This window comes from Hyaena hyaena, unplaced genomic scaffold (assembly GCF_003009895.1).
Source record: "Hyaena hyaena isolate Hyena2069 unplaced genomic scaffold, ASM300989v1 scaffold_283, whole genome shotgun sequence".
In the NCBI taxonomy this organism is placed as follows: domain Eukaryota; kingdom Metazoa; phylum Chordata; class Mammalia; order Carnivora; family Hyaenidae; genus Hyaena; species Hyaena hyaena.
Genome location: NW_024080916.1, coordinates 1,966,791 through 1,987,205, shown reverse-complemented (window position 1 = coordinate 1,987,205; position 20,415 = coordinate 1,966,791). Strand labels below are relative to the sequence as shown.

General features: G+C 37.7%; 1 protein-coding gene across 2 annotated transcripts in view; it reads left to right on the top strand.

The window, feature by feature from the left end:
• ITGAV (integrin subunit alpha V) overlaps positions 1-20,415 on the top strand; it is a 94,727-nt gene that overhangs the window by 16,407 nt on the left and 57,905 nt on the right. The window lies entirely within an intron of this gene.

Here is a 20,415-nt window from a genome sequence, read left to right as displayed (position 1 = left end):
CTGTCAGCACAGAGCCCAGCAAGGGGCCCTATCTCATGATACCGAACTGTGAGATCATGACCTGAGCGAAGTCAAGAGTCAGACACTGTAACTGACCTAGCCACCCAGGTGCCCCTATTTTTTCGCCTTCCCTCCCCTCCCCCCCTTCCCCCTCCCGCCCTTTCTCCCCTTCCCCTCCTTCTCCCTCTTCCCATTCCCTTCCTCTGACTTTTCCTTTGTCTGACTTTTCAAACATTTTTCAATTGTTTCTGCCTGAAAAACTAATCAAAACAGCTTCTCCTTGAACATTCTCTCCTCTCAGTCATTTTTCTTTCTCCGTTTCTTCACATCCAGGATAATTAAATCCACTTCATCACTTTCCATGTTCAGCCACTTCAGTCTGGCAACTCAGTAGTGGCTCTAACTGAAATCAATAGTAGTCACCTACTTCAGTGGACACTTTGGACCTCTCATCTTATTCGACCTTTTACAGTTCATCCCACTGACCATACCTTCCCTATTTTGAAGGACTGGACCTCTCATGTCCCCTTATTGTTCCTAACTGTCTTGGTGCTGTGGTGGTTTGCACTGTGACTCTTCACTTACTTTATATTCGCTGTACATTGTGATGTCTTGAAAAGGAAACAGGAGTCAGACAGACTTGTCCAGCTTTGTCATTTTCCAATATTAGTTGTGAAAATTATCTACCTTTCCACATTCTGTAATACATTCCTGGGGGTGATCATTAAGAATTTAAATTAGGGGGGCACCTGGGTGGCTTAGTCGGTTAAGCGTCCGACTTTCGCTTAGGTCATGATCTCGCGGTTCGTGGGTTCGAGCCCCGTGTCAGGCTCTGTGCTGACTGCCAGCTCAGAGCCTGGAGCCTATTTCAGAGTCTGTGACTCCCTCTCTCTCTCTGACCCTCCCCTGCTCACGCTGTCTCTCTCTCTCTCCTAGAAATAAATAAAACATTTAAAAAAATTAAAAAAAAAAAGAATTTAAATTAGGTAGTTTATCTGCTACTTTATTGTGTTTCTGGGTGCAGAGGAGAGTTTAATGCTTAAAAGGGCTCCATGCTCATGTTTCTAATATTATGGAAATAAAATTCATAAAATCATTTTTTTTAACTAGGTCTGGTTTATATGATGGTAGACATTATTACTGTTCATCAGGATCATGTTTCTAAAACTGGGAAAACCTTTGAATTTAGATATGCCCGTGTGACTTTTTCTAGCCAGTTAAACATAAATAGAAGTATATCATTTGTGGGTAGAAGGGTCAGGAGTTATTCTGCCTCTCCCCTTACCACATGCCATAGTGAGTAGTGATAGTTTAAACGATAGAACCTCCCTCCATCAGCCTGGATCCTTGAGTGAGGAAGACGTGAAGCGTAGATGCTTACTAGTCTACACTGTATGTGTACAAAATAATTCCTTATTATTTGTGACTAATAGGTTTTAGGGATGCTTGTTATTCCAGCATAATGCAGCCTAACTGAATTAATACATGCAGGGACAGTAACATTGAATGTTATCAATAGTCGGCTGTTGGAAAATGGTTACTGAAACTCTTTCCTACCTACATGACAATTTGATCTTGTTTTTTGATCTATTTTACTGGATCCTGAATGGTTAAGCGACTAGGTATCATTGCTTATTCTAAAAATGGTCCTGGGTGGGTAAACTGGATTTAGACTGGGAGAAATTATAAATAGACTGAAAGTACATGATGGGTTGCTGTGCATAGTTCTAGGGTTCCCTGAGTACAGTGATTTATAAATGGCATGTCCTTTGTGGGAATCCTGAAAGCAATGGTTGTGAAGTTAGTATAAGAGGTACCGCTCCTTTGGGGCATGAAGGTTTGAAGCTGGGGTAGGTGCTCTGTGCACTAGATCTTGTTTCTTCATGTCTGAGCTGTTACCCAGTGAGACAAAGAGAAGAGCTCCAAACAGCCGTATGTATGTACTGCTGCACGGGGAACATCATGTAAACATTCTCATCAGGGAGGGATGTCTGCTTCTGTCCTATAACCTCTAAATAGGCTGGTGCTATGTGTGGCCTTTAGCAGGTTTGTGAGTCTGTAAGTTTAGTTGAGCCTTGAGAAGCCTCCCTGATGATTTTTGCCACAACATTTGATATTAGTAACTCTATGACGTATTTTAGGCTCCTTTATTTCCTGGGCTGTTTATCCTTAAGAAAACAGTAGTGACTTTTAGCCCTTCCTGTAAAAAGAATGAACCTCAGCCAGCTCCACAATAGGGTGTTTTTTGCCGACCTAGAAATGCTTGGTGTTAAATAGTATATTGTGAACAGCCTTTACCAATTTCCCTCCTCTTCTGTTTTGTCAGGTTCTGCTATACAGGCCAACTTAGTGCCCAACTGCAGCTCTTTTTCTTCATTGAGCTAAAATTTACTTTTTTTTTTTTTCTGGTTATGTTATGATGTGGAAAGCTAGACTCAGCTCTCCAGGGGACAAATTTATTTCTGTTTGCCATTGTATGCTAGTGTATGGCGAGGTAGGTTATCTAGGTATAGGTATATAGGGTAGAATGCATGTGTGGTGTGTTTTGTGTATAGATTTGGGTTCTTTGTGAAAAACAATAAAAATTGAATGGTTAAATTTAACTAAACAGGAAGTTATTAGAAGGGTATTGATAATTCCCTAGTTTTCTAAAAAAATGGGCAGCAGAAGCTAGCAGAGAACCATTGGTCCTGTGTTTTACTGCTGCTGGAATGGCTGTTGCTGAGCATGGCATAACACCAAGAGAATAATTTCTTACCCATCCCTGCCTCTCTGCATCACTGGCTAGAGATTCAAAGCTTTTGTGGTAGTATTTGATGGCCTGAGTCTCCATCTCATGCCTGTGAAAGTCAGGAAAAGCCTGGCTTCTCCCACACGAATAAGAAATGATTAGATTATAAGCTTCTGTAAGGAACCAAACTTAGTGTCCTTCAAAAGAAGAAAAAATATAGAAGCAAGAGGGTGCCATTTTTTCTTTTTGGTTGGAAAATAAGGTAATAGCAAGAAAACATCCTTTAAGAATACATGGTGTATCTTCACAAAAAAAAAAAAAAAAAAAAAAACCTCAAAATGAATGAAAGACCTAAACATAAGACAGGAAACAATCAAAATCCTCTAGGAGAAAGCAGGCAAAAACCTCTTTGACCTTGGCTACAGCAACTTCTTACCCAACTTCTTACTTGCCTCCAGAGGCAAGGGAAACAAAAGCAAAAATGAACTGTTGGGACCTCATCAAAATAGCAAAAAGCTTCTGTACAGTGAAGGAAACAATTAACAAAACTACAAGGCAACCGATAGAATAGAAGATATTTGCAAATGACATATCAGATAAAGGTATCCAAAATCTGTAAAGAACTTGTCAAACTCAACACCCAAAAAACAAATAATCCAGTGAAGAAATGGGCTAAAGACATGAACAGACACTTCTCCAAAGAAAACATCCAGATGGCCAACCGACACATGAAAAAATGCTCATCACCCATCATCAAGGAAATACAAATCAAAACCACAATGAGATACCACCTCACACCTGTCAGAATGGCTAACATTAACAACTCCGGCAACAATAGATGCTAGTGAGATTGCAGAGGAAGAGGGTCTCTTTTGCACTGCTAGTGGGAATACAAACTGGTGCAGCCACTCTGGAATAAATATGGAGGTTCCTCAAAAAATCAAAAATAGAACTACCCTATGACCTAGCAATTGCACTACTAGATATTTATCCAAGGGATACAAGCATGCTATTTCGAAGGGGCACATGCACCTCAATGTTTATAGCAGCACTATCAGCAATAGCCAGGGGTGCCCAGGTGGCTCAGTCAGTTAAGCATCTGACTTTAGCTCAGGTCATGAACTCAATTTTGTGAGTTCAAGCCCTGCATCAGGCTCTGTGCTGACAGGTCAGAATCTGGAGCCTGCTTCAGAATCTGTTGTGTCTCTCTCTCTCTCTCTCTCTCTCTCTCTCTCTCTCACTGTGCCCCTCCCTGCTCGTGCTCTCTCTTTCTCTCAAACATAAAGATTAAAAAAAATTAAAAATACAAAAACAATAGCCAAAGTATGGAAAGAGCCCAGATGTCCATTGATGGATGAATGGACAAAGAAGATGTGGCATATATATACAATGGAGTATTACTCAACAATCAAAAAGAATGAAATCTTGCCATTTGCAACTATGTGGATGGACTAGAGGGTATCATGCCCAGCGAAATTAGAGAAAGACAAATATCATATGACTTCACTCATATGAGGACTTTAAGATACAAAACAGATGAACATAAGGGAAGGGGAGCAAAAATAATATAAAAAGAGGAAGGGGGACAAAACATAAGAGACTTATGTTAAACATGGAGAACAAACAGAGGGTTGCTGGAGCATTTGTGGGAGGGAAGATGGGCTCAATGGGTAAGGGGCATTAAGGAATCTACTCCTGAAATCATTGTTGCACTGTATGCTAACTAGCTTGGATGTAAATTAAAAAATAAATTAATTAAAGAATATATGGTATATCTATTACTGAGAGATAAATAATTTATGGACTAATTTTACTTTCGGTGTTTACCAAAGATGTACCTGCAGGCTTAGTGTATAAATTTATTGGAGGGTAGATTTCACTGTAGCTGGTCACATACATTAAGCCATGTAGTAGTAGCTAAGGAAGGAAGTCTGGGTTTTGGTTTTAAGATGGCATAACACTTAAAGAAAGTAAAGAAGCTTTTAAAGAAAAAGATAAATATGCTTAGTGTGCTTTCCTTCCTACCCCAGGGCATGATTTTGGGAAGTTGGAGAAGAGGGAAGATGTCAAAAATATTTTTGGAAGACCAATATACATTTATTTTATTTTAACTCTGAGTGGTAAACACAAATACATTTATACTGAAATAAAGAAGGCATAACTGGGAAGTACAGAACTCTGCCTGGTGCCTTTGAGGAAGGCTTCCCAGATCATTTGGTGACATATGAGCTAGCTAATGAAAAAGGACGTGTAGAATTGACCAGATGTAGACGAGAGTTACAAGTAGAGGAAACAGTATGTGCATAGATTAGTAAAAGATGTTTATGAATGAAAAGTAATTCTGTGTGACCCACATATGTGGAATCTGTATATGAGTATAAAGTTTCTATGTATAGTGTGAGGGGCATAAGGCATTGAGGGCATGATAAGAAATGAAAGCGGAAGTAAGCTGAGGAAACATCTAAATGAATTTTAAAAGGTACTCTAGGGCACCTGGGTGTCTCAGTTGGTTAAACATCTTTGACTTTGGCTCAGGTCATGATCTGATCGTTCTTGAGTTCAAGCCCTGCGTAGGGGTCTGCACTGACTGTATGGAGCCTGCCTAGGATTCTCTCTCTCCCACACTCTCAGCTCGTCCCCGGTCCCCACTTCCTCTTTCTCTCAATATGAATACAAAAACTTAAAAAAAAAAAAAAAGATCTAGCAGTCAACCCAAATCCTTTGACTGTAAAGTCTAACACGTAGAACAAATACTGTATTAAAAATGAAAGGATATAGATCTCAGTGGGTAGACCTTGGTTCCTTGTCAAACTAAGTATATTTGACATGAACATTACCTAGAAAATAACACTTTCAGTACCTGTTGTATTAATTTTACTAGTCATTATTTTTAGTAAAATTTTATACAGTCTATGAAATAATGAGTATTACCCTGAATATCTTCAAAATATCATACATACTGCCATTTAAACAATAAGGGAAAATGTATGGTCCTATGATTAAAAGATAATTTAGTAGAAAATTCAGTGCAAGATGGCAAGCTTAATTGCTACTGTGATTTTTGAATACTTATGTATTATTGAGCCTGCAGGAACAAAAGGAAACCTCAGTTTAAAATTTGTTATCTCTTAGGTTTGTGAAGTTTCGTTGTCAAACATGTTGAGTACTTTTTTTTAAGCTATTGACTTTTGTTTCTCATCTTTTTATTGTTAACTTCTAAACATAACCTTTATTGCATTTCTAGTTGTGTTTTTTTGTACAACTTTTTCTTTTTCCTGCTGATTTTCTTGACTTCGTATGTAAATGGAGCCAAAACTAGGATGTAAAAGCCTAGTGTCTTTCAAATATTTTACATATTTGTATAGCGATTGAAATAGTACAATTGGATTTTGTTTCAATTAATTTTTTTTTGAGTCCACATAAGCAAAGGAGAGAGGTAGAGGGAAAGAGAGACTGAATCTTAAGCAGGGCTTAAGAGCAACACGGGGCTTGATCCCACAACCTTGGGATCATGACCTGCGCTAAAATCAAGAGTTGGATGGATGCTCAACTGACTAAGCCACCCAAACACCCTGGTATCTTGAATTTTTAAACCCCTTTGATCTAGTGGCTGAAAACCATTCCTAGATTTTAACCAAGGTCTGCATAATGGTTGAAACTGATTTTTCCCTAAATTGACAGAATAGTATGAACTATTAAACCACTGTGGAATTACTGAAAATGAAAGGTCATTTTAGGGCATGGTTTGTCTGACGTGAAGATGTTTGATATGTAGAAAACACAGTTAATTTATCTGAATATGGATGTGGGAAAGTAAGACTTGAGAAAGGATTAATGTATACTTTAAGATTAATGTATCTTAGGAGGTAAAAATATTCTAAAATTTATTATATTGAGATACAAAACAATATCAAGAATATTCATGTAGCAGGCTAGATGTAGTCTGTTTCTCAATTTTGTCTTTATGCCCAAATTAGTTTCTTATTGTTCTTATTGTTGTCATAACAACTTGCTTTAAACTTGGTGGCTTGAAATAGCACAAGTTTATTATCTTCAGTTCTGGAGGTCAGATGTCCAAAATGCGAATTGGCTTAAATCAGTTTTTGGCAGTGCTGCCTTCCTTCTAGAGGTTCTAGGGGAGATTTTATTTTCCTACCTTTTCCAGCTTCTAGAGGCCTCTTGCATTACTTGGCATGTAGTTCCTTCCTCCATCTTAAATGCCAGCAGTGGGTCATATGTCTTTCTCAGGCTACATCATCTGACACAGACTCTTGTGCCTCCTCCTGTGATTACATTAGACCTACTACAATAATCCTGAGTAATTGTCCACTTCCGAGTTCCTTAATTTAATCCTATCTGCAAAGTCCCTTTTGCCATGTAAGGACATATTCATGTGTAAAGTTCTGGGGATTAGGACACGGACATCCTTGGGCACGGGAGCATTACTCTGTTACCACAGTGCCCTTTTCTATATTTTTTGTTTGATACTGGTTATACTGCAAGCTGCTTTAGGGCAAGAGGCATGCTTACGTAAGTGGGTCTCGTTCCCTCTTTTCTTTTTGCTTTTACTTTGTGGGTATGAGGAATGCAAATTTGACTTAGAAGAGGTAGGCTCGGGTTCTGGCTCTGACCCTCATTAGATGAGACCTTGGACAGGTGACTTACTTTTGCCAGCCTCAGTTTTTCCCATTTGTTAAATAAACATAATACTTACCCCTATGGGTTGTCGTGGATATCAGATGAGATGCCTGAAGGTATTTTATAAAAAAAAGAAGAGGTACACAAGTGAAGAAAGGGTTGTTGAGATCATGCCCAGACAACAGCTGTGGGGAAGTGAGTAATTATGGAAAATGAAAGAAGTAAAGATAATTGTAGATATTCTTAAGTGGATTAAATCTGGGTTTGCATTTTAACCTGTTATGGTGACATTTGGAAAAATCCTCTTCTTGCTTTCCTTTTCTATGAAGCAGATGTTACAAACAGACTGATTATTGCCCAGTTTCCTCAATGATGAGTCTTTTCCGAAAAGATTACGCTGATGATCTGCACCGAGGGGGGAAAACCTGGCCAAAGTCTCTGTTTAGAAACATGGGCTTTCCTACGTGATTGTTAAATATGTCCCTTAAAAAAAGGAAAAGCTTCTACATTTGTATTCCAAATTCAGTGAATGAATGTCACCTCTCACTAACAGTATCTGACCTAGAGAAGGTCAGAAGTCAGGTTACTCCCCTGTCTACCCAAAACAGTTTGCTGGAACACTTAGCACTTATTCCCAGAAGGGCCTGGCTCTGGGCTGTGGGCAAACCCACAAACTGGCCTTGCTGGTTCTCTGGTCAAGAAAAATGCTGTGGAATATTTTCTAGCTATTACTACACTTTGTATTTAATAGCAAGTAGAAAACTTTTAGCTGCTCTCTGGCCTCTGTGCCCCTCAATTTCTAATTCATTGCTATTAAAATAATCAGGCTGTCTCAAAAACTGCTTAAGTTTGACTTTGTCTTTGTACATTTTCTTTCAGAGTTGTATCTGTGTTTCTCTACAGTTGTGATGGGACTACAGATTAGGAAGTTAAAAACACAAAAAGAGCCCCTACCCTTGTTAATACAAAATAAATTTAAGGAATTTTTTTTAAGTAGGCTCTAGTCACAATGTGAGGCTTGAACTTGTGGCCCCCGTATTAAGAGTCACATGCTGTGTCCACTGAGCCAGGCAGACACTCCCAGGAGTTTTTGTTTTGTGAATGAAACTGTTTCTCCTGGCATAACCGTCATCCCTTGATTCAGAATTCTGTACCGGGAGAGCTGGGAGGCAACCTAAAAATCAGTTAATCGAATTCTTTTATTACTAGTCAACTAATACTCATGCATGCAGTTAGTTGTTATTTTAACACTTTCAATGTTTCACCAAAACTAAATTCATATAATTCTTTAAAATCCATCTTTTCCCTGGCTCACTTTGACCTGACTCATTATTTTAAGACTTAAATTTGACTTGGCTTTTTTATTTTTCTTTTTTTAAAATCTTCAGTAAAGAGTTAAATGCTTTCAGGATCCTTCCTTCTCATCTCTAGGAGGAAACAAACCAGCATTGATAAAGCAATGGATGTTTTCAAAGGGCTTGTATTCTTTGTGCTGGCTCCTGAATCAGAATTACTCATGGAAGGAGAAGGGTATTGCGATTCTCTGTTCCTTGTGGTACTCGAAAGTCAGTAAATAAATAAATACCAATCTCAGAGAAACAAGCTTCATCATGTTTTCTTCTGTCTTTACTTTTGCCTCTCTTCCTGTTTGCTTTTGGAGAACCATTACATTTAATTTTATGCAAAAGATGTTTCTTGACACCCTGTGTGAATTAGTAACACTTTCTCATGTTCATAGATTGTGATTTCAAACACAATTTTTTTTTTTATATTCACATACAATTAGTTTTTCAGTTGTCTGTAACTCCAAACACTTAGGTTAGGGAATTTTATCTCACGTTTTAAGTGAATACAATTATGCTTCTAGAGAATTTTAAAGACATTTTGAAGTTTATAAAGCAAATCACCCTTCCATTAATACTAATAGCTAACTGCTACATATTATCTATCAGAGTTTCTTAAAGTGAGAAACTGTAGGGACGCTTGGGTGGTTCAGTTGGTTAAGTGTCTGACTTTGGCTCAGGTCATGATTTTGCAGTTTTTTTTTTTTTAATTTTTTTTAATGTTTTATTTATTTCTAGGAGAGAGAGAGAGACCGCGACAACGTGAGCAGGGGAGGGTCAGAGAGAGAGGGAGACACAGAATCCGAAGCAGGCTCCAGGCTCTGAGCTGGCAGTCAGCACAGAGCCTGATGCGGGGCTCGAACCCACGAACCGCAAGATCATGACCTAAGCGAAAGTCGGACGCTTAACCGACTAAGCCACCCAGGCGCCCCTGCAGTTTTTAAATTTGAGTCCCCTGTCGGGCTCTGTGCTGACAACTTGAAACCTGGAGCCTGCTTTGGATTCAGTTTCTCCCTCTCTCTCTCTGCTCCTCCCCTGCTTGCACTCTTTCTCTCTCAAAAATAAATAAACATTAAAAAAAAAAAGCAACTGTATTTTGTTACTAAGTCCAATCATTAACCCCCATTTTGGTCTTCAGTAGTATCTAGAATTTTGATTAAAAAAATTGTTTTAATGTTTTATTTATTTTAGAGAGAGAGAGAGAGAGCGTGAGGAGGGGAGGGTCAGTGAGAGAGGGAGACACAGAATCTGAAGACAGGCTCTAGGCTCTGAGCTGTCAGCACAGAGCCCAATGTGGGGCTTGAACCCACAAACTGCGAGATCATGACCTGAGCTGAAGCCAGACACTCGACCAATCGACTGAACCACTCAGGCACCCCAGAAGTTTTATTAAAAAAATTTTTTTTTAATTTTATTTATTTCTGAGAGAGAGAGACAGCATGAGCAGGGGAAGGTCAGAGAGAGAGGGAGACACAGAATCTGAAACAGGCTCCAGGCTCTGAGCTAGCTGTCAGCACGAAGCCCGATGTGGGGCTTGAACCCATGAACTGTGAGATCATGACCTGAGCCAAAGTTGGACGCTCAACTGACTGAACCACCCAGGTGCCCCAGAATTTTGATTTTTTAATGAATTATTTTTTGTAATATTCTGTTATATAGTTTGACTCTAAAGCAGAATAGAGGAATAGGAATAGTAATGCTTATTCAGTTTACTAAATGATTCTTGAATTTTGTGAACTAAAACTGCTTTAATGTGTGGGAAATGAAAATGTAAACATAAAGTTGATTAAGAGGGGATATAGACGCTTGTAACTAAAGCTTTATATGTGAAGATTAATGGGTACATATCCACACTACTTTTTTCTCCATCTTTTGAAACATGCAAATAATTCATATTCATTGATTGAACAATTAAGAAAACATTAAGAGGTAAAAAAAAAAAAAATCCCAACCACTCAGGAAACTGGTGGCCACAGGGTATATTTGTATGTGTGTGTATAGCATGTTCGTGTATGTATCTTGTGGCTTATTTATATACTTTGTGTGTGTGTGTGTGTGTGTGTGTGTACACACAAATACATAAAATTATAATTTGGTCAGTCTTCTATTGTGTTAGACATTTTGCTGTCTTTTTAAGCTGTTGTAACAAAGCGAACATGCTTATTTAGTTTTTGTTCATATTTTTATTTAATATTTTTAGAAAGGAAACTTAGAAGCCAATGAGATGTGTTTTTTAACATACTTCTGATACATATTTGCTGAGCAGGAAAAGAATGATAACAGCCTATCCCTGAACCAAACTTCCTTAGTCTTTCTTAGTCCCACAGGTGAAACATTTGTTTTAGTTTATATTTCTGATTTCTAGTGAGATTAAGTTTTCTCTCATGTTTATTAGCTCTTTGTATGTTTTTGTATTACCTGTTCATACTCTTTTCTTCAAATATTTTTTTTAATGTTTATTTACTTTGGAGGGAGAGGGCAGGGGCAAAGAGAGGGAGACACAGAATCCAAAGCAGGCCCCAGGCTCTGAGCTGTCAGCACAGAGCCCGACGCGGGGCTCAAACCCACAAGCTGTGCGATCATGACCTGAGTTGAAGTCTGTAGCTCAGCTGACTGAACCACCCAGGCGCCGCTGTTCTTTTTCTTGATCTGTTACCCTACTAATGCATCTGTTTATTTGTGTTCATTTTGAAAAGAGGTCTTTATTATGTATACGTTTTTGGTCAGTGTTGCGGCTACCTTTGCACTTAACAAGTTTGTCATTTGCTTTTAAAAACAGCTTTATTGAGATCTAATTTACCACAGAATTCACCTGTGTACCGTTTTTAAGTGTACAGTTCAATGAATTTTACTGTATTTATAGTTTTACAGATATAATCGAATTCCAGAGCGTTTATTTCACCTTAAAAAGAAAAACCTCACGTTCATTATCAGCCACTCTCCCATTTGCACCCCTAGCCCTAAGCAACCACAAATCTACTTTCTATGTCTATATATATCACTTCTCTGGATATTTTATATAAATAGAATGATACACCATGGGGTCTTTTGTGTCTGGCGGTTCATCAACATGTGTAAATGCTCCTTTCCTGTTTATTGCCCGGAAACATTCCTTGATTCCTTCCTTGTTTATCCTTTCACCAGTAAATGTACGTTTGGGTTGTTTCTACTTTTTGGTTCCTGTAAACAATGCTGCTATGAGCATTCACGTACAAGACTTTGGGCATGTGTTTTCATTTTTCTTGGATGAATACCTATGAGTGGAATTGCTAGGTCATATAGTAACTCTGTGTTTAACTTTTTAAGAACCTGCAAAACGATTTTAAAAATTGGCCATACCAGATTTCCATTCCTGCTAGCATTGTGTGAGGATTCCAGTTTCTCCACATCCTTATGGGTAGATGTTATTTTATCTTTTCTTAAATTGCAGCCATCCTAGTGAGTGTGAAGAGGCATTTCATTGGGATTTTGATTTGTATTGACCTGATGGCTAATGATGTTGAGCGTCTTTTCATGTACTTGTTGGGCATGTGTTTATCTCCTTCATAGAAATATTCAAGTTCCTTGTCTATTTTTAACTGGGTTTTAAAAAAAATCTTTAGTTGCAAGGAAAAGGGCTTGTAATTGTGTATGTGTATGTGTGTGTGTGTTCATTGTGGATACAAGTCTCCTTTTGAAAATAGGCTTTGTTGATATTTTCTCACATTCTGTGGTTTCCCTTTTCACTTTTCTTTATGATGTTTTTTGAAGCTCAGAAGTTTAAAATTTTGATTAAGTCTATATTATTAACCTTTTATCTCTTGGACTTTGGTTTTCTAGATCTTGCCTTATCTAAATTTGAAGGTTTATTCCTGTTTTCTTATAGCATTCTATAGGTGTAGCTCTTACCTTTAAGTCTGTGATCTGTTTTTGTTTTGTTTTGGTATGGTTTAAGATAGGGTTCTTCATGAATCTTTTTACCTATAAAAGGCTATCCAATTGTCCCAGCACCATTTGTTGAAAATATTATTTCTTTCTCATTGAATTTTCTTGGCACATTAAAAAAATCAGTTGACTGTAAACGTAATAGTGCCATTGATGTTAAAAGATGCTATATGTATTATTAAAACATGCTGTTCATTTTAAGTCACCATTAACTATAATACGCAGATTTCAAAGATGTTAATAGCATCTTAATATTTGCAGTTCCAAACCAGTACATTATTTATTTGTTTATTTTTTACAAATAGTTTATTGTCAAATTGGTTTCCATATAACACCCAGTGCTCATCCCCACAAGTGCCCTCCTCCATGCCCATCTTCCCCCTTTCCCCCCACATCCATCAGTCCTCAGTTTGTTCTCAGCATTCAAGAGTCTCTCATGGTTTGCCTCTCTCCCTTTCCCCCAACATTCCCCCCTTTCTTCTCCCCCATGGTCCTCAGTTAAGTACATTATTTTATAATAGCATTAGGCTACAAATACCATCACTGTGTGACCACCTCTTCATTGTTTTCTCTCAGATTTCTTTTATAGCATTTGTGACTTTCTGGAAGTATCTTATATAATTATTTGTTTATTATTTCTCTCCCTTGAAAGCAGGAGCCTTCCCTGTCTCATTTACTGCTACATTCCTTGCATTTATACATAAGAGATACCATAATTTATTTAAATGAATGATCAGAGATTTACTTCTCTGGCCTGTTAATTTTCACATAAATAGGTAAACAATAATTGCAGTTTTCTTTGAGGCATATTTTTTGCATGAAGTGCAACTGAGCAAAAAGTGATGTTTGAGGTTATAAGTTACTTAAAGAAGCCTCTAGATTGTCTATTTTATTAAAGGATGACTGTAGGGTGGCAATGTTTTGGTTTGGTTTTATTGAAGGACAATTGATATATAATATTAGTTTCAGATATATAATGACATATACAATATAATGTATATGTTGCAAAATGATCACTACAGTAGGATTAGTTACCATCTGTCACCATACATAGTTACAGAACCTTTTCCCCCCTGTTTTGAGAGGTTTTAAGATCTACTCTCTGAGTAACTTTAAAATACACAATACAGGGGCGCCTGGGTGGCTTAGTCGGTTAAGCGTCCGACTTTCGCTTAGGTCATGATCTCGCGGTTTGTGGGTTCGAGCCCCGCGTCGGGCTCTGTGCTGACTGCCAGCTCAGAGCCTGGAGCCTGTTTCAGTCTGTGACTCCCTCTCTCTCTGACCCTCCCCTGCTCACGCTGTCTCTCTCTCTTTCTCCTAGAAATAAATAAAAACATAAAAAAAAAATTAAAAAATACACAATACAGATTTGTTTATATATTATTTTTTATTATTATTTTAATACAAGTTTGCTAACATATAGTGTATACAGTGTGCTTCTAGCTTTGGGAGTAGATTCCCATGATTTATCACTTACATACAACACCCAATGCTCATCCCAACGAGTGCCTTCCTCAATGCCCACCACCCATTTTCCCCTCTCCCCCGCACCTCCATCAACCCTTGTTCTTTGTATTTAAGAGTGTCCTATGGTTTGCCTCCCTCTCTATTTGAAACTTTTTTTCCCCTTCCCTTCCCCCATGGTCTTCTGTTAAGTTTCTCAAATTCCACATATGTGTGAAAACATATGATACCTGTCTCTCTCTGCCTAACTTACTTCACTTAGCATAATACCCTCCAGTTCCATCTGTGTTGTTGCAAATGGCCAGATTTCATTCTTTCTCATTGCCAAGCAGTATTCCATTGTATATATAAACCACATCTTCTTTATCCATTTATCAGTTGATGGACATGTGGGCTCTTTCCATAATTGACTGTGGTTGAAAGCACTGCTATAAATATTTGGGTACATGTGCCCCTATGGATCAGCACTTCTGTACAATACAGTATTATTAACTATAGATTCTGTATATTACAGATTCTGTATATTACACCATGATTCTGTATATTACATTGTGTGCGTAGTCACTTTTCTTCTTGAGCAAAGAATAAGTCTCTCAGGGACCTAATAATTTAATTATTCATAGACTCTTATAATTATGAATAGAAACCAAGTGATTAAAAACAAGTAACTTCCAAATAGTTTATTGCCTTGCTTTTCTTATGCTTTAACTTTCTTTTTGGCTTTGGCCTTTTCAAAATAGATGACATAATCTTTTTGCTCCAAAGGATATTCTTTATGTATGGAAGGAAGAAACAAACAAACAGAATTGGCTCTAAGGTGATAAGGTAATTTTGTCTTAAAAAATCATCCCCTCTGGAGCAAGTTGAATGTTTGACAGTGTCTTTTGAAACATCCTGAGGAAATGAGAAGAAATGAGAAGAGTTGGCCACTAATCGGGGGACAGAATCTAAAGTTTGCTCTGCTCAATATGCTCCTGTCCTCAAGTATTCAATCATGGGAATCTGATAAAATGCAACTGACAGATTTTAAAAGCTGGCAAAAGAAGACATTAAATTTTCAAGCCTCTGGTGATTTACTTGCTAAATAATGTCAAGTTTATCTGGAACATTTTCCTCTAGGTATTTTTGAAAGTGATAATACTGAGTTTTATGCCACTTTATTTAATACAGGGCAGTTTCTTACTTTCACCATGTGTGAGACACTCTTTTCCCCTTTAGTTTATTTGGGAGATCAGAGCTAGTCTTCCAAGGTATTTCACAGAACTATGGATAGAAATCTTTGTGTTTTCTTGACTGTTGCCTGAGGAGGCATTTCTTTCGTCACTGCAGCATCTGCAGTTGTCTGTGTCTCATTTCCCTTCCAAGGTCGGTGGCATGGGCCAAGCAGCCTCTGACATTTCAGAATCACTTGAAATAGTGACTTCAGGGCTGTGACTCAAAATATTTACCTCACTCAGGCCTTAGAATAGCTGCCAGTTTTCGCCAGGTTATGAATGAACTCCTTGTCAGTTTGTTCAGAGAGCACACTTTCCTTTACTTTCCCTCCACCCCCCTTCTTTGTTCATACTTCCTCTGAGCAAATCCTCTGAGCAAATCCTTCCTCTGAGCAAACCGCCTGAATCAAGTATTTCAAGACTTGGTCTCTGGGAAAAGAGTTCAGATTGATAAAGGAAAACTTCCTGTTTAGGAAACTTCTCAAAAATTTGGTAATCTGAGGTTGTGACCTTGTTGAAACTCAAGGCATTTAATGGGTAATACATGTTTCCTTGAGGACTGTTGCCTAAATTTTGGATCCCTATGTATGCCAATGCATTATAACCAAATATATTTTATTGGTTTTGTTTGGTAATATAATTGAAAACACATTTAATCACATGATTTTTAAGACATGGCTGTTTGTTTTTTGGGCATGCCAAAGTTTTAGTAAAGCTCCAGATTTTTCAAATACACTTTCTATTATCAAAAAGAGCCGCATTGCCTGATGTTTTTTCACATTTGACTGGTGGTCCTTCACTCTCATTAGAAACTATTGGAAATAGCTTGCCAAATGGAAAGAACTATGGGTTTTTGTGCTCCACAATGAAAACAAAATAGAAAATTGTAAAATTCATAATTCTGTTCCATGACATTTTCTAGCTTAAGCTAAACCTGTTTATCCACAAAGGCAGGTATCATCATCATCATAGCAGTGAAAGTTTTCGATTGTTTAAAATAAGAAATAGAACATGGTAGTGAATGAGAAGTGCATGCTGTTTGACAGCACAGAGCAGTATGCCACCATGTTGCCACCACATGCAAATTTAGAGAAGAATCTGTTTCTTCAGGAAAAAATGAATTCATGGAGACAGTTTTTCAATGGAGAACTGGATAATACTATATAAGGAGGAGACTTCTCTTCAACCTTTCAGGAATACAGTTAAAGAACAATTGCTTAGCATAGAGGGCAATGCAAAACCCCCATGAAGCCCATTCTCAGCATGGCAACAAAGCTCTTGACAACTAACCCCCTCCTGACTCCTCTCTGGTCGTGGCCAGCAGCTCAGTTTTGTAAGAAATCCAAGCATATCCACTCTTTATTTTTTTATGTTTTTTATTTATTTTTGAGAGTCAAAGAGAGACAGCGTGAGCAGGGGAGGGTCACAGAGAGAGAGATACAGAGTCTGAACCAGGCTCCAGGCTCTGAGCTAGCTGTCATCACAGAGCCTGACATGAGGCTTGAACCCACGAACTGTGAGATCATGACTTGAGCCGAAGTCAGACGCTTAACCACTGAGCCACCCAGGCACCCCACAACTGAAGGGTTTTAATCAATAATGGAAGGAATAAAAGTTTTCCAGGTTAGAGGGCCATAGTTACCAAAACTTGCAAATGGGAATGAACGTGACTTGTTTCAGAAACTGGAGGCTAAAGGGGAGGGAACTCTTACATATAAAAATAAATATATCTTAGGGCCTCCTGGGTTGGTCAGTTGATTAAACATCCAGTTCTTGATTTCAGCTTAAGTCTTTTTTTTAAATTAAAATTTTAACAACTTATGTCCAAGTTAGTTAACATATAGTGCAACAATGATTTCAAGAGTAGATTCCTTAATGTTCCTTACCTATTTAGCCCATCCCCCCTCCCACAGCCCCTCCAATAACTCTCTATTTTTCATATTTAAGAGTCTCATGTTTTGTCCCCTTCCCTGTTTTTTATATTATTTTTGCTTCCCTTCCCTTATGTTCATCTGTTCTGTATCTTAAAGTCTTCATATGAGTGAAGTCATACGATACTTGTCGTTCTCTGACTAATTTCGCTTAGCATGATACCCTCTAGTTCCATCCACATAGTTAAAAATGGATTTCATTCTTTTTGATTGCTGAATAATACTCCATTGTATACGTATACCACATCTTCTTTATCCATTCATTTGTCGATGGACATTTGGGCTCTTTCCATACCTTGGCTATTGTTGATAGTGCTGCTATAAACATTGGGGTTCAGGTTAGGTCTTGATCTCCGGGTCGTAGTTACTAATTAAATAAATAATCCATCAATCAGTTGATCATGGAGCTTTGAAAAAAATTTATCCATTAGAAGAATAGTATATATTAAAAGCCATTTTCTGGAGCACTCATCATGTTAATTTAGGGGTTAACCCCTCATTGTTTTCTTTTAATCTTGAATCTTCCCTATTATTTTGTCTTTTCATGATATTGACATTTTTGAGGGATCTGTATCAGGTCTTGTAGGCAGGAGTAATTGCAGCAGGAATACTGTGATTTTGGTTCTGGTTCTGTCAATTTGTTTTTAAAATTGTCAGTTTTAGAGATTATGAGAAAATATATGGAACCTTAATTTGAATCTTTCTGATATGGTACAGGCTAAGATTTCATCCAATGAAAGCTTTTGGGGAGGCGTGGCACCTGGGTTAAGCATCCCACTTCACCTCAGGTCATGATCTCATGGCTTGTGAGTTCCAGCCCTACATCAGGCTCTGCTGACAGCTCGGAGCCTGAAGCCTGCTTCAGATTCTGTGTCTCCCTCTCTCTCTACCCCTCCCCTGCTCACACTCTTGTCTCTCAAAAATAAATAAACGTTAAACAAAATAAAAAAAAAAAAAAAAGCTTTGGTTCTGCTTGGACATAGTTTAGGGTCTTGCAAGAGGCTTTGTTTTAGATTAAAGCAGAAGCAGGAAATAGCAGTTCTGAGAATGTTGCACTTTTCAGTTCACATGCATTATTAGCTCATAAACTCAATTCCATCAGGCTAAGATTACCTGAATTTATCTATGGTCTCAAGGGACAGAGAGTGAAAGTGAATCATTCCCAGCACCAGCTGTTTATTTCACAGTCATGTATTTCTCCTGCTTCATATTAATATAAGGGGGAAAATGACTTCATTTCCTTTGTAGAAAAGAATAGAATAGAAAGCCTGCAGCACAGTAAGAGAATAGGTAGCTTGCAGTGGAATAAAAATACTGTGTTAAGTAACTTGTAACCATACATTCTATGGTTTAAATCCTTGAAAAATTATCAACTGAACCCAGTCTGTCTAGAGGCTAAGGTTCTTTGTAGTTGTTGGTCAGGCCCTTTCGGAAATAGCAGAATGTACATTACTTCAGCTGTGCTAGGCTGTATACTTCAGTAACAACATGCTTTATTTATAAACAAAATCCCAAATCTCACTTACTTAAAAAGCAGACTATTTCTTGGTCATGTCATCATTGAGTTTGGAGCATTTGGCTGTTCTTACAGTTTAAAAACTTCAGCTGAATCCACTTAAATCATGTGATTCCACCATCTATTCCAGACTTACGGATGAGAGAGAGAAAACATGTATTCATATCAATTTTTTGTTTGTTTTTTAATGAGTTGATTACTTTTGATACCACAAATAAGTGATATAATGAATTACTTGTCTTTCTGTAACTTCTTTCACGTAGCGTAAGTCTCTAGATCCATTCATGTTGTCTCAACTGGCAGGATTTTCTTCTTTTTCATGGTTGAATAATCTATTGTATGAATATGCCACATTTTCTTTTTTATTCATATGTCAATAGATATTTAGGTTGCTTTCATGTCTTGGCTATTATGAGTAATGCTGCAGTAAACATGGGGATACCCATGCAGGGGGAGTGCAGAGAATAATGATTTCATTCCTTTGGATATATATCCAGAAGTTAGATTCCTGGGTCATGCAATGGCTCGATATTTAATTTCTTGAGTAACCTCCATACTGTCGAATGGCTTTCTCAATTACATTTCTACTCTCAGTATACAGGATTCCCTTTTCTTCACATCCCCACTATCCCATGTTATCTTATGGGTTTTGTTTTGTTTGGATAATTGCCATTCTAACTGGTGTGAGATGATATTGTGGTTTTGATTTGCATTTGCTTAATGATTCGTGAGTTCATATCCACTTTTAACTTACTTGAACAGGAACATCCAGTCTCTTCTGCTCTTAGCTTAGTGTCAAGAACTAGTTATGTGGCTTTAACCTAACTGTGGGAGGATGGGAAATGTAAAGGGAGTCCATGGACTGATTAGTGACCTGTGGGTCTCTGCTGTGTGTTGTTCCCAGTGATGATGGCTTGGTGAACATAGGCTTCAGAGGCAAGCCAGCCACTGTGGTTTATGGTGAAGGACATATACTGGCTAAGTTCCATTTCTCATTCCTTCTACTTATAAAAATGTATTTTTGTGACCACTGCAAAGATCAGCTGTATTAAGACTACAGAAAGAGGCCTTTGGAAATTAACACATTACAGAAAACTTTTTTGAAAATAATGTAAAAGTTAAAAGAATAGTACAGTGAACGTATTATACCTTTTACCTTGTCGGTAATACATCTAGCATTATTGAAATTCTCAATTAATCTCAAGGTTAATCTTAATCTTCGATTGGTCTTAAGTCTTCAGAATGGAACAAATAACCATAAGCATTACCTTAGATGAGTGGGATTTAGGAAATAGATTTAATACGAAGCTTGTGATGATTATTTATATGTAGGCTGGCAGTCTTAAAATTGATCCTTGTCTGCTCTATTTTGTCCAGTATAGTTCTTGAAATATATGTTTGTAAAGAATGATTATTATAGATTTTAAGAGGAGCCTACTAGACTTTAAAAATAATTAGTCTTTCGAAAAATAGTCTCTTCTTTCCCAAATGCTTTATGGATATGTTTTCATAATTTTTTCCTTGACCAATTTAAGAGCTTTTCCATGGACAGGATTTTTTTAATGTTTATTTACTTATTTTTGAGGGAGAGAGGGACGGAGCGTGAGCAGGGGAGAGGAAGAGAGAGAATCCCAAGCAGGCTCTGTGCTATCAG